Genomic DNA, 13,537 nt, shown 5'->3' on the forward strand with positions numbered 1-13,537 from the left:
TGTACGACCAACCCGCTCCTCAAAACTTAAACGCAGTAACCCCAAGATCTAGAAACCACTACACATTAGTTTATGAAAAAATAAAATCAATTGTTTGTATGTTGCGTACTGTTAAAGGCCTGACGCTGGCTATTTTTCAAATGCAACAACACTCGCACGGCATCCTCTAATCATTCTGAGGGCGTGATGAAAATGTTAAATGTAAAATTCTTTGGAATAGCCCCGTAGACAGCCTCAGACCTCTCCAAGCCAACAAACCTGATCTTGAAATTTTTTTTATGAATCCAATCAAATCATATACATCATTGAATGTCTCTTTTGACACGAACGTGATTGACAAGAATCAGGAAATACATGTTAAATATGCGGATCTCGCTCACGAAATGTCACGCTTGCATCCCAAGTACCAAGTTGTCAACATACTCAACCCTCTGAATACCTGCCATTATGAAGATTGATGCACTGGTAACCGTTAGTACTTTTATACTATGAATACTAAGAACAATGTTTTGTTATTAAATTAACTTCGTTATCATTACCCGTATACAATGGTATGTGATCAAAGAAATAAAACCAAAAGTAGTAAATCCTATTGAATAAAAAAACAATAGGCAAAGAAGCAAGTTATATACAATCCTTAGGAACATAAGAAAAGGATTACTTAATTGTGAGATAGTTACATTAATCAGCTTCAAAGAAGAAGTCTGTATGAAATAACAAGAGCTAATTAAGCTCAAACCAAACCTTTTTTTTGTCAATAGGGGTGTAGGTTGTTTAAAATAATCTGTGGTAGACCAAATAGGAAAGGACATTTCTGTTTCTTTAGGACATATGGGACGTAGGCCAAATGGGACGTAGGCCAATAGGGGATGCACCATTGCTCTCGGTGCCTTATGTTTGCTACCTATAATCTGTTATCTGACATTAGGAGAGTACCCAGCCATTCGCTGTCTGGGGTGCGTGTAGAGGGAAAGTGCCTTGAGGATAACCAGACTGTGATAGGATCACTCACACCCTTTTTGCATTTATTTATTTTAATCTGTATATAATAATCATAACGATGATAATGATTATGCTTATAATGATAATGAAATACTCTTTAAAGGGTATCATCTTTCAACGTCTTTTGGAATTTTGCGGATCGAATCACCGACATTCTGCTCTCTTGGCAGACGCTCTATCCGCTGGACCACACAGGCTTTGCTCAACTGAGAAACAAAGGTAGTCGATGTGCAGTCTATTCTCAATGCACACATAATACCCACAAGGCTACCCAGTGTGTTAACTTAACAATTACGCATATGTATAATTAATAGTATGCAACTTTTAAAAATATGTTTACCACGTATGAAAATACGTGTAATCCAAAGAAAAACATAATATTGTGCTAATATTGAGCAAATATTAATTAAGAATTGACCTTCACTTTGTGTGAGTTCATTGGAGTATAAACCTCCAGAGAATGAGAACTGTACGAACGTCGGAGCTTGCGACCTCACACAATGTGAAAGTCAATTCTTATAATTTATTTAACACCTCAAAAGATGTAGGCCAAGATCTGATCACAATTTTATTTAGAAGGTGTGACTTCATGTTTACACTGACAGCCAAACAACAACCAGCTATTTTGCGGAATAAAATAGTTCCTCAAAAGGAGAGGTGACATGAGCGTATGGATGGACAACTAGCTCTTCAGAAACATCTTACACACATGTGTTCAAATCATATCCTCATTAGATGAGAAAGGTCTGTAAAGAACTACCTCAGTAAGTCAGTCACAATGACAGCGCGCCGTAATACATTTACATCAAGTACAAGACACGATAAACGTGACGGGAGACATTACCGAAGCTGTTAATGAACCGTGGCGGTTACATGTGTTAGTCATCATTGATCAACTGGCCAATCATTGAAAGGTGATTAAAGATGCGTCAAACAGACACTAGGATAAATTCGTAGATTGCTGGAGACGGTCCCTGTCAGCCTAGACACGGATCGAGTCGACACTACGATAGTTTGGATGTGCATTTCTTCGTATGTTCATTAGGATGGGCCATAGCGAGGATGTTCGTGAACAATCATGCAGTCAAGCTCTCTGACTTTTCTCAATGTATACTGAAACGCTGAGACCAAGATTAAAGGTTCTGAAAGATCAGAAATAACGCTTATGTATGTTTTCGTTTTCCACAGGAATGTGGAAGTAGTCCGTCAGTGTTAACGTCATTTCAAGAACACTGTCTTGTCAAAATGTCAAAGTGTGTCGTTCATACACTTATGAACGTCAATTTCGCGGTCATGTGACGGACCTCTCGTCCAATGGAAAAGCCGTATATCGTCAACTTCAAATTAAAAAAATATTTTATGTTGTGTGGCGACATTCAAATGTGACTTCTTGTAGTAATATGACGTCAGACAACATGATAACACTGTTATATTTATAAACCGATGTTATTTCCACTACCACTTGCTTTAGTGCGCGACCTGTCGTACCACGTGACTAGGTAACTGCTTAAATAGCGGCCATTATCAACAATCACTTTGCACACGCACCCGCCGAGGATTTGCAATATCACTCAAATGCTCGGAGAAATTAATAGGATGATAGACAGACTGTTTGCTTTATTGCGCAAGGCAATAATGATAGTTGGTTTAACAGGAATGCAATGGCTACTGCAAGCCACGCAAATGCGATGACACACTATTGATCAAAATTACATACGCGCATTCGTTGTTATCCCTTTAACACATAAGTGGTACGCTTCGACAAACTTGGGCTTCTCTCAACCGCACTCGCGAACTCACTCTTCCAAACACATGGTCTAAGAAAGATGTGTTGAGCATGCGCGTGTCCTGTGTTGAGTGTTTGTTGACGGGTGCACGTGGGGCATGCGGAGGTCATTTCCGAATTTGACACATCGGTGACAAAATTGATGTCCGATGCTAATCCCTGTTTCGGTATGTACCGATTGTTTCAGGTGAACATATCACTTGCCTTTGCATGTGTTTGTGATGTACTACCGCTGGAGCGGGATACGCTAACGTTTGCGCGAACATCTGGTATCATCACTGTTAGATAGTGAATCATAATAATAAAAGTGACAAAATCATTTCAATAGCCACAAAATCCACAGGAATTCTCAGCCACATGCTTTTGATACAGCCTGGATGAGTGAGTTGGGTTTAACAGTATTCCAGTTATATCGCAGCGTGTCAGCTAAATGTGGAAGGAAAGCCCGAAGTGATGCAGGTCTCAGACGTTTACCACTCAGACGTTTACCCACGGGTATGGTGCTGACAAACCTAGAAACATAATCGGGGCGAACCGGGATTCGAACCAACAGTCATAGGTTTCTGGCGTGCCCAAGGGACGCAACTCTGCACATCGAATCGCGGCGCCTTAGACGACTGGGCTACTCGTGCCCCTAAATACCATTAGGTACCCACAGTATTCCTAAAGCACATGTTAGCACCAAATACTATTGTTCATCTAATAACAACTGAACTGTGTTCCACTTCTCTATAATAATAAAGCGACAAAACTCTTTCCACATCCAAAAGAAATCTCTGCTTAAAGCAGAGTCCAGTGTAGTCCAAGGGAGCGTATCCTGCCCCATCGTTCGCAACCGTCACAAACACATGCAAAGGCAAGTCAATTGTTCACCTTAAACAACACGGGAACATATGGTACGAGTCAAAAAAGGTAATTGCATCTAACATCATTTTTGTCACTGATGCGTCAAATCTTGAAATATCCTTCACATAAAACTTTTTGAAAGCTTGACTTTGGCCTTTAAAGTTCTAACCTTGATCAAGCAACTTTTTGAACAACTCCGCAAATGTTCAGTAGGTGTATTTCTTTGTATGAGCGTGAATTGTGTTTTATGCCACTTTAAGCAGTATTCAAGTCTTATCACGCCGAGGGGACATTGTTCCCATGTGTCCTTCCTCGCGAATTGGGAATTCTGGAACCTCTTGACTACCCCACAACCCATAAAGGACCACCTCCGTGGTCTAGTGACAGCGCGTCAGCCCTGAGAGCGTAAGGTCGGTTCGATCCCAGACCGAGTGATACCAAAATACATTAACAAATCACAGTTAATGGTACCTGCTGTTACCCTGGTAACAACGCTATGAATTAAGAGGACACAATAAGGACTTTGTGTGTTTGTGTGTGTGGTGGTGGAAGGGGCTGGGACTATACTACTGTCGTTAGTCCGGCCTAGTGCTAACACCTACGAACGAACGGACGCTAAACCCCATTTCACCTCACCACCACCGTCTATAATTGGTGTGTGTCGGAATCCCGATGGAGCAATGCTTAAGACACCTCAAAATAATTGGCGGTATGTACACTCATGGAGAAACATAACACGACAGAATTTCTTCTTTCACTTAATAGTACACAAATATTGATACATTTCTAAAGGTATTGTCAAAGGTTTCCATGGAAGCCTCCACAGTCGATAGGACCGGACGTCAGTTGATAGATTTGTCAGTCCGAGGAGGCCCGAGGCATTAATTATGCGTGATGTGGATAAGATTAACTAATTACACTCTTAATAATCGAAATACGAAGAGACGTTTTTATATGATCAAAACTTTTAATTGGAAATGAATAGATTATTGTGTTTACCTACCCCCGATGTTTAAAAACAGAACAGGTTTGTTCGTGAATAAAAGTAGGTGACATCGATTGTGTTACTTTTTACCATTGCCACATCTTGAAAAACATATAAAAGCTGAACAGGGTTGGTGACACAATCCTACATATAGCACCTGGTGACACAATCCTACATAGCACCTGGTGACACAATCCTACATAGCACCTGGTGACATGATCCTACATAGCACCTGGTGACACAATCCTACATATAGCACCTGGTGACACAATCCTACATAGCACCTGGTGACATGATCCTACACATCACCTGGTGACACAATCCTACATATAACCTGGTGACTTGATCCTACATAGCACCTGGTGACACAATCCTACATATAGCACCTGGTGACATGATCCTACACATCACCTGGTGACACAATCCTACATATCACCTGGTGACTTGATCCTACATAGCACCTGGTGACACAATCCTACATATAGCACCTGGTGACATGATCCTACATATAGCACCCGGTGACACAATCCTACATATCACCTGGTGACACAATCCTACATATAGCACCCGGTGACATGATCCCACATATCACCTGGTGACACAATCCTACATATCACCTGGTGACACAATCCTACATATCACCTGGTGACACAATCCTACATATCACCTGGTGACTTGATCCTACATAGCACCTGGTGACACAATCCTACATATAGCACCCGGTGACATGATCCCACATATCACCTGGTGACACAATCCTACATAGCACCTGGTGACACAATCCTACATATCACCTGGTGACACAATCCTACATATCACCTGGTGACTTGATCCTACATAGCACCTGGTGACACAATCCTACATATCACCTGGTGACTTGATCCTACATAGCACCTGGTGACACAATCCTACATATCACCTGGTGACACAATCCTACATATCACCTGGTGACACAATCCTACATATCACCTGGTGACTTGATCCTACATAGCACCTGGTGACACAATCCTACACATCACCTGGTGACACAATCCTACATATCACCTGGTGACACAATCCTACATATCACCTGGTGACACAATCCTACATATCACCTGGTGACACAATCCTACACATCACCTGGTGACACAATCCTACACATAGCACCTGGTGACACAATCCTACATATCACCTGGTGACACAATCCTACATATCACCTGGTGACTTGATCCTACATAGCACCTGGTGACACAATCCTACACATCACCTGGTGACACAATCCTACATATCACCTGGTGACTTGATCCTACATAGCACCTGGTGACACAATCCTACATATAGCACCTGGTGACATGATCCTACATAGCACCTGGTGACACAATCCTACATATCACCTGGTGACACAATCCTACATATCACCTGGTGACACAATCCTACATATCACCTGGTGACACAATCCTACATAGCACCTGGTGACACAATCCTACATATCACCTGGTGACACAATCCTACAAAGCACCTGGTGACACAATCCTACATATCACCTAGTGACACAATCCTACATATCACCTGGTGACATGATCCTACACATCACCTGGTGACACAATCCTACATATAGCACCTGGTGACACAATCCTACATATCACCTGGTGACATGATCCTACGTAGCACCTGGTGACACAATCCTACAGCGCCTGGCAACATGATCCAGCGACATATGTGATGTATACGACTGTGCCGATCCTTGTTTCGACATGATCCCATTGGCGAGTTGCCAATTCTGTTAGCTAATGGCTTACGATAATTGTATCTCTTTTGAGTCAGAATTTCATCATACAGAACAAAATTAAGTATCTGTGGTTTTCCAATTCAGTATGCATGATCTGAATGTTAATGTCGTTTTCGGTTGGGTTTATATTTTACGCTATTTTCATATTATTTCGACAGTCAGAGTCCCTCTGATCACAGACATACATTGTACTGGTAGGGGTGTCACGACAAAATCGAAATATTGATATATTGCTATTGATAAGCACTTAAAGTCAATAAGTCGATTTTTAAATCAGTTTCCGATCAAAAGTATCGATTTCAGTTAGGAATATCGATAGTTTCGATTGTATTTACCATACCATGCGATTGAGTCACCGAAACACGCTCGCAAACGCAGCCAAGTGGGGATTAGAGTTAACTGCCCTTGATTCTTGGCACCCTGTCTTTCTTAAAGTAAAAGGCGGAGGGTGACAGTCAAGTGGAGGTTGTGACAAACTTGGGTGGAAAATCGAGTATTTGGAAGTCTTATGGGTATCACATTCAAAGGAAAGTTCAGTTCAAAGGTATAATTCAACTCTAAAATCCATCTAAAATGAAAACTGAAACTATCGATATTTATCGCAATAGTTGCTTTCAATATGAATATTTATCGCAATAGTTGCTTTCAAAATCAATAGTTATCGCAATAGTTGCTTTCAATATCAATAGTTATCCCAAAAGTGATATCTATACCAATAGTCACCTCTACGTACTGGTACACACTTTTTATGAAATCTTCGAGTACAGGTATAGTGCTGAGTGATGCTTGGAAATACAATCTCGTGTCGCTTCATTGGTTTGTTTCATTTGATAGAGAATGAATATTGTGATACTGGGACGGGTTTTTTTTAAAATCTAGTCATAGCGACATACTTTATCCACACACATTAATGCAAAACGGTTTATTTTCTAGCTGTCCAAACTGAGTATTTCCCATTTGTATATACAAGCGTGTTCCATATTCATAAGACATCTTGGATGAAAGCAGAATCGATTGTACGACTCTGACTATATCATGAGCATGTGTCAGTGAATAGTGATGTTATTAGGCGTGAGAGTATCCTGCCCCATCCATGGCCCCCGTCACAATCACCCGCAAACATAGAGAATTGCATCGGATGTCATCTGATATCATATTTATCACTGATGATATTTGGAAAATTCCTCCACATGTCTAGCATACAACGTTTCGAAAGCTTTACTGACGCCCTGAGTGTTGAAACATTGGCGAAACAACTTTTGAGCATGAGTCGTATGACGCACTTTGAAATCTTCGTAGAAAGTGCATGCTGGATTGTTCAGTTGGCAGACGCGTGACATCATGCACCGTTAATGTAAAAGAAACTTAGGATCAATAATATTTTAACGAGCATCAAATGTTTCTTTAAACACACCCCACAGTTCAAAATATGTTTATAGCGTCTCTATAGCATAATTTCCCTTCAAAACAAAGGCACAAAAAGCCATCCTCACTTGTGTTGATGGAGGAGCGGCAGGTGAGAGCAGTTTCCCATGGCTGAAGCAGAGTTTGTTATTTCGTACAACAAATTACTCGTCTTTGAAGGCATTTTATGGCAATCAAAATTCCAAATAGATATTCAGCTTATTTTCATATATTGATTCCATATATTAATGTCTTGAAATCAATACTGGTGAAATATGAGTCCTTGGTACTTTACTCGCTCAGGAGCATTTATTATTCAAAATATGAACATTCCTGGGAATACCTTAGTAAAACGCATGAGGTCCTATTTCGCGATTCCTTCAAGAGATTCCATCATGTGCTGTAGCTCCATCAAGCACGAACATCCCCATCAGACATAACCCTCATAAGAAAAAATCAATACTGCAAATTGTCTATAGTTGTCATAGTAACGTCATGCTTTGTGAGGTTTACCATTCTTTTATCAGATTAGGTTTCAACGCTTGCATGCTTATAAAACGATTTAATCTTTGATAATGATTTCCTGTGATTCGTGATTGTAGGTTACTGGCTATGTTCGAATATAGACGGCGAGATATGAACATATCACCTGAAGTATTGACATACATATTTACAGGTCCATTATATTTTCAGTAAGCAACCTTGTTATTAGAAACATATTGTTATGAATAATAATGTATCGACTGATAATCGATCCGAATATGCATACCTGTGCAAAACTCGTTACAATGATTTATAATAGAGGTTTTAATTATATTCAAATTGAGCATACGATCATCTTGAATTAGTTGACGAATTGAATAATGCCTCACCGAACTGAACAAATGCTTTATCCACAAACAAACATCAGAGGCGTTCAAATTGGTATTATAATTGCTATTCAGTGTTATGTTGCAATGAATAATGTATTTCTGTAGAAACTTATTAGTTGGCTTCTGTCAAAGGAAGCAAAAACTCATAAGAAGAGGGTATTATTATGAACATGAGACGGATCATTTGCGATCGATAACAAAGTAATAACGTTACGAGTTTGGTTATCGGGGAATATTTGAAATCCTCGCCTGTGCAAGCAGTATATTATGTCCAAATCCACTACAAATGTGTTTATAATGGAACTACACACACGTTTTGTCTGACCAAAGCTGTATTTATTGCATGTCCTGCCTAGACTTCTCCATCCTTATCTTTTACACAAATATTTTTTAAATGTAAAGCCAGCATGTCGCGCCAACATGGCAGCACCTATAAAACCTATAACACAGAGACACAGGTTTTGTGTTAGTTGTTTATCCCCGTGCTCAGCAATGTTCCAGCTGAATGACGGGGGCTTTACATGATCGAGTCTATACCACGGCAACGACCCATGCCTTAAGCTCAGCATTAAGGGAACAGAATAAGAACTGGTCTGCTCAGAGTGTCTTAGTGGGGCGTCCATGTTAAACTGCGGTTTCTCATTGGACTTGCACTATTAAACTGTCATTAATAGTAATGCACACACAAACACACACAAACACACGGGGCAGTTGTGTGATTACATTACTTCACAGTAACACTTTGCCAACCTCAGAGTAGAAATGGACATAACATCGTGTATTATGCCTACGATCTCATTTGAAGAAACGCCAGTTGCTGCTTTCAACACAAAAGGTGCCTCAATGTACCTGCTATTGTTTCAAAACAAAAAGCCTTCATCCGCGTCATCAACGAGGCTCCCAGGTTGTTTGTTAAAAAAAGAAATTCTTACTGTTCTTTCTGTTCCAATTACATACATATTGTTTAGAAATGTCGAGAGAAAACTGGTGTAATCAAGTGCACCTATATACCCTATACCTCGCCAGGCAATACAGATTAATTCCAATATATATTCCACTGTGAAGCGTTTATTGACCAAAGAATTAGACATTGTTGATACAAATACCTCAACTGTCCATACATGTCGAATCGGAAACGCATTTTGTGTAGTCTAACATTAAATATTGACAGCAACGTAATCGGTTCCTAACAGTGTTAAACATAAGGTTAAAGTTAGTCATTTACTCTGTTCCGTCACTCGATTCATTGTTCATATTTTATGTGTCAACCATTGTGTCGTTGCTCACGGTTATCACTGACGCTGGTTTTAAGAGAAAATAAGAATCCGAGACGCCTAAATTTGCTTAGTTTGTGTCACTTGACGTGCAAATAAAATCGACTGTTGATGTTACGCCAGAAGGGAGACAACCACGAGTTCTACTATGATAAGACGAATAATGTCAATAAAGGCAACAAAACCGCTTCCATATTCACACGAAACATCCGTTGTAGGATTCTGACTATTTCATGAGCATGTGTCTATGAATAATTATCCAACAGTGATGACAATAGGTGCTCACGAATAGGTGAGCGTATCCTGCCCCAACGGTTGCAACCGTCACAAAAACATGAATAGGCAAGTCAATTGTTCACCTGACAAAACCAACAGGAACATATGGTATAAGTCAAATTAGGGAATTGTGTGGGACACTATTTTTGTCACTGGTGATACAAATTTGGAAATGTCCTCCACATGAAGCTTGTTTGAAACTTTTGGGTCGCAAGGCCTCTTTAAACTCTTGGCAGAAAGAGCATGCTCGAGTATACCTCAAAAGCCAGGTTATGTGTGCTATCGCTGGTACTGCTGCGTTTGTCGATGCAGACATATGAAGCAACCTCCTCATAAACAATGTTGTTGTGAAATTTACGATAGAGGCTCTCAATTTCAATCGTAAACATCCACGTATTGTCTCTTGTAAATAGACCCTAGTAAACAGCAAATCCCATGTTGAAGCAAAAGCTAAAAGGATACTTTGAATAATTAACATGCTGTTTCATACTTCTTTCAAAATGTTTTGCCATTGAGTGTAAACCAAGAAGAGTTCAAGTAGAAGATAAACCTACAGTGTTTTGAAATTGGATGTAGTCCCTATGTAGTGTAGACACCTCTTATTTTAATTTGGAACCGAGCGCTTTAGTGCATTGCGAGAGAGCACCATTTCCAAAGAGCTCTTGTCGACATGGTATTATGGAGATAAACCTACTGTGTTTTGAAATTTGATATTGTCCCACTGAAGAGCAGATGCCTCTTAATTTACGTGGAACCGAGCGCGTTCAAATATATAAATACGAGGAATCTACTCTACTCTATTTCCATCCTACCACGTGAACACGAGTACTTTCTCTACACAGGGTACGAAATATCTTAGAACATTCCGAAAAGGGGTCATAGGTAGTTATAAATGTAATAAATGTTACTCAGGTTCAACATTAACATACCTACAGTCTTCACTAGTTAAAATATGTGTTCATACACAAAGCATTTCAAAAATAAGTTGACTAATAAGCCTCTTAACTAAGTCTAAAGACGTATGTTTTAATTTCATCGCAACCTGTTGTGCAATGTTTGGACTCACCAAGTCATTTCTTGAAAATCAGCTCGACAGTCAGACGAGCCGGCTACTTTGACACAGAGGATTGGATTTGACCAGTTAATTTCAAGATTTGTCACAGTTGTGACCCAGAAACAGTGGTTCATGTAATATTTGCTTAGTTGAGCATGTGCTGAAAAGAATTTAATTAAGTTTGATAAGTTGTTATGATCAAGTTCCTTGAGACTTCAGTGATGTCAGGACATTGTTTCCTTGGCCTTTAATTTTGTAATCTCATCATCAAAGCAGTCAGAGTTACGAAGGAGAACGTCATACCCTCGCAAAAACATCCGATATCACAGTACCATATTTCCTCTATTAGTCGCTAAGCGCGCTGTTAATTTTGCGAGAGTCGTTGCTCTGGCGAGTATTAGTGACAATGCGTGTATTAAGGATCCTGCGTGTTATAGAGGAAATACTAAACGTTTTACAGTTCCTATGGGTGATCGATCGGCGGCCATTTTTTATGAATCAATATGTAGGCTATCGACGTATTCTTATGCACGTTTTTGTGTGAAAAGGCTTAAAATATTAAAAGAGGTTTCTTTAGCAAAAAGGAAACGTATTTTCAACCAATCAGAATAAATCATTCTTCAATGCCATGGTAGAATGTCTCTCAACTGTCTCTATTCACTTTGATTTTACTTCTCAGCCAAAGGAAAGTATTAAGGAAGTCAGTAATGTTTAATTATATGGACGGACAGGCAAATGCTTTTATACATATCACGTTACTCTGTCGGTATAATTAGCAAATAGACCAGGCCAGGCGACGATTGTGAAAAGGATTCGAATGTTATATCGACGGTGAATCTGGTTGTCTCACTCGGCTCTCTACTCCAAGTCACCACCCATGAGTGTTTTGTGTAAATTGTGTGAATGGCAGGTGCTATCGTTATGGCAGGAGATGCTTACCCTTTTCGCGAAGGTTGGTGTCATGTCTGATTTTCAGTGATCCATTCTCATAATTTTCAACGCTATTTTGCCTTTATGGCACAACAGAATCTGTTTCATCAGATAATCCAGACTCCCTTGGCTCGACGTGTTATATTTATCTCACTTCATACCAAAGACAGAAGACTGCATATGTCAAAATAAAACAGAGAAACTATTTCAAATATGAACAAATTCACATACTAAGACTCTAACGACACCTTGTCATGTTAACCGAGTATGTGTCGTTTGATGATGCCCTAAGGATTGATCAACGCTGTTGGAATAAGATGACATTTAGTTGCTTCTTACGTCAAACCAAGGTTGCTGGTGACCTATATTCTTTCCCTGAATCAATTCCGCAATGTGTATTTTAGTGCAACCATGTCAAAAAATATTTAGAGACAAAGATGTTTAAGTTACAAAAAGATATCTCCATTGAGGATTCTCCTGTTGTTATTTTGGGAGTGAAGTAATTTGTTAGGAACACAGATTGATCAGTTGTTATGTTTGGAGCAGGACAGTGAAGCATCACGTACGTAAGTAGTGAGAAGAATCTGTTAACTCTTGTCATAACCGTTAAGATGGATTGAGCGCTTTGTATGTTCACGGTACTCTGGCGACACGACATTGACTACATTGTTATCAAGAATACTCGAAATCTAAGTACTTATTCAATGTACTTATCGTCGATATTTGTCTTTGTTATGTAAGTTGGCATGTGAAAACTTTTTAATGACCACCCATCCGTGGACGGATGATCATTATTATTTTCGAAAGTGAACCTGGTGATCTTCTTGGGTGGTTTAAAATTTAGCTCTATGGTTTCAACTGCAGATTATCTGTAACGAATTGGAACTTTTACTTAACCCTTTTCCGCATTGAAACTTTTTAGCTCATGCATTAATTCTCAGCACATGCATTACGAATGTAATGGCTACAACGATCAAATCGTACATAAAGCATTTGTAGTTCGAATAAATATGCATATGGGTCAGTTTAAATGCAGCGTTGATATCAAAGCACGAAATTAAAAATTCTCATGAATTACAAATGGACTTTATGCAGTATGTGTTGTATTTATTTGTGTTCATTTATTAATTTATATTAACGTTCAGGCTGTATTCCAAATCTGTTTACGGCATATTGTGTTATCTTGATGTATTCTAAGTCTGATAGATATTGGTTATAAATAATTATCCTTGTCCGCTCGCTGCCTCCCACATCATTTGTAACTATTTGGGCGTTATCCTTTACCTAAAATCAACATATATCCCAGGGGAACAGATGGCATGGGTGTCTAGAGCACAGAC

General features: G+C 39.5%; 1 protein-coding gene across 2 annotated transcripts in view; it reads left to right on the top strand.

Moving 5' to 3' along the window:
• The window catches only part of LOC139449687 (uncharacterized), a 56,523-nt gene that overhangs the window by 3,117 nt on the left and 39,869 nt on the right, over positions 1-13,537 (top strand). The window lies entirely within an intron of this gene.

Source organism: Haliotis cracherodii, unplaced genomic scaffold (genome assembly GCF_022045235.1).
Source record: "Haliotis cracherodii isolate W230 unplaced genomic scaffold, xgHalCrac1.p SCAF_8, whole genome shotgun sequence".
NCBI lineage: Eukaryota > Metazoa > Mollusca > Gastropoda > Lepetellida > Haliotidae > Haliotis > Haliotis cracherodii.